Raw genomic sequence first — 5371 nt, 5'->3', positions numbered from 1 at the left:
CGGGGCTGTGAAGCCGGGTGAAACTTCAGTGTACTGTGTGCTCCTCCTTCTTCTACCTCTAGCTATGAGAGATAGAGAGCTGCGCCAACAGCCAGCGCCATTCCTGGGGATGGCTGGCCGTTCGGAGCTGGGGCATGCCCGCTCGTCGTGGCATTCCTCTCCGGCGACCCCGCTCTGCCCTTCGCCGGCGTGCTCTCCGGCCTCCCTCGGCGTTCCGGCTGCTCATTTTCTGACTGCCCGTCGCTCGCCCTTTCGCCCTTTCATAGCCGTATTCGGATCCTCCGCGCTCCTGTTCCGGTCATCCCCAGCTCCCCGGCGACCCTGGCTGGCCCTGGCGTCCCCCTCGCCTCGGTGGCGGCGGCGGCTACCGTCCGTAGAGGGGAAACCCTCCGGATTGGTTCCTCGCTCCCCCTCCGCCCTGGGTCGTGCAGCGCTGGGCCGTGATGATCGGGCCCGTATGCCCCTTGTGGCCTGCTCGGTCCGCAGTGAGCTTGGGCCCGCGGTGCCGGTTGGCGTGGGCGGGCCTTTGATTCTTGGGCGTGCCGTGCCCCTAGGCCCACCTCGCCCCATTGATCGATCTGGCCCGCGTATGCCCCCCCCGAGTCTGCTTCCAACCACCACCCCCTCGCCCCGTCTCCAACAGCCTCCTCCCCTGTCCCGCCTCCAACCGCCTCTCCTCGCGTCCTGCCCCCCTCGTCCCCGTGGCTCGCCACCCCTGTGGTTGCCTGCCCAGACCCCCCGTTGCCGGTCCCCTGCCTCGCGCGTTGGCCCCGCCCATGACGCGGGAATGGGACGACGGCGAGGATCGCCGCAAGCGGCGTTTCGACGACTGCCCCGCCCCTCTCCTGACGCCATGCGCCATGAAGATGAGCTCCACCGAGAGCTGTGTGACCGTGATGGCCGCCTGTCTCAGGGCCATGATGACTGACGTGACGAGCGGCGCTCGCCGGGTCGCTCGGAGTGGAGGGGTCGGTCTCGCTCCCCCCTCCTGCGGCTGGTGACTGGCGCGCGGCTCACCGGCGTTCCCCCTCCCCGGCTCGTCGTCGCGAAAGATGCCCCTTCCCCCAGACCGGCCCGCGCCTCCCTCCCCGCGCGCTCAACCCTAGCTGCCCGCAGCCTCGTCCCGGAAGTATGTGCCGCCCACGCCTCCAATTCTTCTAGACCTCCTGCTATCGGCGGTGGTGTCGGTGTCCCAAATCGGGGCCGTCAAGGACCGGATAAGAAGAAGAAGAAGAAGAAGAAGAAGAAGAAGAAGAAGAAGAAGAAGAAGAAGAAGAAGCAAGGTCAGGCCTGGGCTCCTCCCAACCCGGCGGCCCCTTTGCCGGCTGCCTCGGGGCATGTCGACATCCCCGGCCTTGTCTCCGCCCTGCCCCGCCCCCTGCTTCAATTGTGGGGTGGCCAACCACTCAGATCAACTACGTTAACCCTCCATGTTGCTACATATGCAAGGATATGTCTCACCCCGCTCTGCTATGCCCGAATAGGCCCTTGGCCGAGGAGTTGATGATGTACGGCCACGGGATCGAGGGGTTGGGGTTCTTCCACATCGAGGTTCCAAACATCACACCCCCACCCCCTCCCTCGAGGCAATTGTCACGGTGGTGGACAGAGTGGCCTCCCCGAGATGGTCGAGGCCGAGCTCAACCACCTCTATCGTTGCCAGTGGGACTGGCAGGTTACTCTGACCTCTGGGAACACATTTACCGTGGTCTTCCACGATGCTCTCAGCCATGGCTACGCCACGCGCAGCGACCAAATCACCCTCGCCCTCAACAAGCTCGTCGTCAACATCACCGAGCCGATCCTTGACCCCAAGGCAGTCACGGTCCTGGACATGGCCTAGATCCTTATCACCGGGCTTTCGGACATTGCTCGGTCCAAGCGTGTTATTCGCAATATGTCTCGGATTCTTGGCAAGGTGCTGGTGGTCGATGAGCTCTCCCTTCGCAAGGAGGAGGAGGTCCGGGTCAAGGTCAAGTGCCTCGATTCCTCCAAGCTCCGCGCTAAGGTCTGGTTTTCTTCAATGACCAAGGTTTCTATCTCCGGATTGCCCCGGAGCCCCCCAACCACGTAGGCGGCCCTCGCTTCATGGACGACGTCCCTCCCGGTGGCAACCCTGGAGATGGGGTGACTACCACGGGCTAAAGGAAATATGCCCTAGAGGCAATAATGAAGTTGGTATTTATATTTCCTTATATCATGATAAATGTTTATTATTCATGCCAGAATTGTATTAACCGGAAACTTAGTACATGTGTGAATACATAGACAAACAAAGTGTCACTAGTTTGCCTCTACTTGACTAGCTCATTGAATCAACGATGGTTATGTTTCCTAACCATAGACATGACTTGTCATTTGATTAACGGGATCACATCATTAGAGAATGATGTGATTGACTTGACCCATCCGTTAGCACAGCATGATGATTGTTTAGTTTGTTGCTATTGCTTTCTCCATAACTTATACATGTTCCTATGACTATGAGATCATGCAACTCCCGAATACCGGAGGAACACTTTGTGTGCTACCAAACATCACAACGTAACTGGGTGATTATAAAGGTGCTCTACATGTGTCTTCGATGGTGTTTGTTGAGTTGGCATAGATCGAGATTAGGATTTGTCACTCTGATTGTCGGAGAGGTATCTCTGGGCCCTCTCGGTAATGTACATCACTATAAGCCTTGCAAGCAATGTAGATAATGAGTTAGTTAAGGGATGTAGCATTACGGAACGAGTAAAGAGACTTGCCGGTAACGAGATTGAACTAGGTATTGAGATACCGACGATCAAATCTCGGGCAAGTAACATGCCGATGACAAAGGGAACAACGTATATCGCTGTGCGGTTTGACCGATAAAGATCTTCGTAGAATATGGAGGAACCAATATGAGCATCCAGGTTCCGCTATTGGTTATTGACCAGAGACGTGTCTCGGTCATGTCTACATAGTTCTCAAACCCATAGGGTCCGCACGCTTAACGTTCGGTGACGATCGTATTATGAGTTTATGTGTTTTGATGTACCGAAGGTAGTTCAGAGTCCCGAATATGATCACGAACATGACGAGGAGTCTCGAAATGGTTGAGACATAAAGATCGATATATTGGACGACTATATTTGGACATCGGAATGGTTCCGGGTGAGATCGGGCATTTAGCGATGAACCGGGAGGTTACCGGAACCCCCGGGAGGTATATGGGCCTTATTGGCCCATAGTGGGAGAGAGGAGAAGGGAGGAAAGGAGGGGGCGCCCCCCAAGCCCAATCCGAATTGGGAGGGGGGCCGCCCCCCTTTCCTTCCTCCTTCCTCCCCCTTCCTTCTCTCCTAATCCAACTAGGAAAGGAGGGGAATCCTACTCCCGGTGGGAGTAGGACTCCCCTTGGGGCACGCCTACGAGGCCGGCCCCCTCCCCCTCCTCCACTCCTTTATATACGGGGGAGGGGGCACCCCATAGACACACAAGTTGTTCATTGATCTTTTAGTCGTGTGCAGTGCCCCTCTCCACCATAATCCACCTCGGTCATATCGTAGTGGTGCTTAGGCGACGCCCTGTTCCGGTAGCATCATCATCACCGTCATCGCGTCGTCATGCTGACGAAGCTCTTCCCCGACACTCTACTGGATCGTGCGTTAGTGGGACGTCACTGAGCCGAACTTGTGCAGATCACGGAGGTGTCGTACCTTCAGTGCTAGGATTGGTCGATCGTGAAGACGTACGACTACATCAAGCACGTTGTCACAATGCTTCCGCTTACGGTTTACGAGGGTACGTAGACAACACTCTTCCCTCTCGTTGCTATGCATCACCATGATCTTGCGTGTGCGTAGGAATTTTTTTGAAATTACTACGTTCCCAACAGTAGCATCCGAGCCAGGTTTAGGCGTAGATGTTATATGCACGAGTAGAACACAAAGGAGTTGTGGGCGTGGGTATATACATATTGCTTGCCGTCACTAGTTGATTCTTGATTCGGCAGTATTGTTGGATGAAGCGGCCCAGACCGACATTACGCGTATGCTTACACGAGACTGGTTCTACCGACATGCTTCGCACACAGGTGGCTGGTGGGTGTCAGTTTCTCCAACTTTAGTTGAATCAGATTCAATGAATAGTGTCGTGGAATTGTCACGCCAGATGTCCTAGTGTGAGGACTTAGTCGTGAGGTCAACGCGTCTATGCGGTAGCTTGAGAGGGGTTGAGCGGAATCGAGAGACGCAACACAAGACAAGGATTTAGACAGCTTCGGGCCCGGGAAACATCATCCGGTAACAACCCTACATGCTGTTTGTGGCTAGGTCTCATTATCATCACGAGGGAGTCGCCGTAAACCGGCTCTCCTAGTTATGCCTAACCCTTAAGATTATTCCTCCCATTGGGGTGCCCAGCCCCTCCTTATATATGTTGAAGGGGCGGGTTACATGTAGAGTCCAACTCGGATTAAGACTTAAACTATTCTGACTTCTCTTCATGGGCTTCTTAACGTCTTGGGCTTCATAGTGTCTGGGGTTTCATAACCCCAGACGACTCTATCTGCCGGGTTATGAGTGTCAACCAGTTATCACTGTCTGCCGGGTTATGATGGTCTGCCGGGTTAGGACTTCCTGCCGGTTTATGATTGTCTGCCGGTTTATGATGGTCTGTCGGGTTATGACTTAACACCTATCGGGTTATCATCTGACTTATCACCTGTCAGGTTATCATCAAGCTTAACACCTGCCGGGTTATCATCTGACTTAACACCTGCCGGATTACCAAGTCCCAGCCGGGTTATAACTCTGGCCAGGTCTTACCGCGGGGTATATCCCCGACAAATAGGGTTCTTTTTGAAGATCAAAAAGCAATCACTATACCGCGTTGTGGTTTTTGATCCGTAGGTAAGAACTGTTCTTGCTCAGCCCGTAGCAGCCACGTAAAACTTGCAACAACAAAGTAGAGGACATCTAACTTGTTTTTGCAGGGCATGTTGTGATGTGATATGGTCAAGACATGATGCTAAATTTTATTGTATGAGATGATCATGTATTGTAACACAGTTATCGGCAACTGGCAGGAGCCATATGGTTGTCGCTTTATTGTTTGAAATGCAATCACCATGCAATTGTTTTACTTTATCACTAAACGGTAGCGATAGTCGTAGAGGCAATAGTTGGCGAGATGACAATGATGCTTCGATGGAGATCAAGGTGTCAAGCCGGTGACGATGGTGATCATGATGGTGCTTTGGAGATGGAGATCAAAGGCACAAGATGATGATGGCCATATCATATCACTTATATTGATTGCATGTGATGTTTATCTTTATGCATCTTATTTTGGTTAGTTTGACGGTAGCATTATAAGATGATCTCTCACTAAATTTCAAGGT

Source organism: Triticum aestivum, chromosome 7A, assembly GCF_018294505.1.
Source record: "Triticum aestivum cultivar Chinese Spring chromosome 7A, IWGSC CS RefSeq v2.1, whole genome shotgun sequence".
Classification (NCBI taxonomy): Eukaryota; Viridiplantae; Streptophyta; class Magnoliopsida; order Poales; family Poaceae; genus Triticum; species Triticum aestivum.
The sequence above is the reverse complement of the archived record's forward strand: the minus strand, read 5'-3'. Positions refer to the sequence as shown.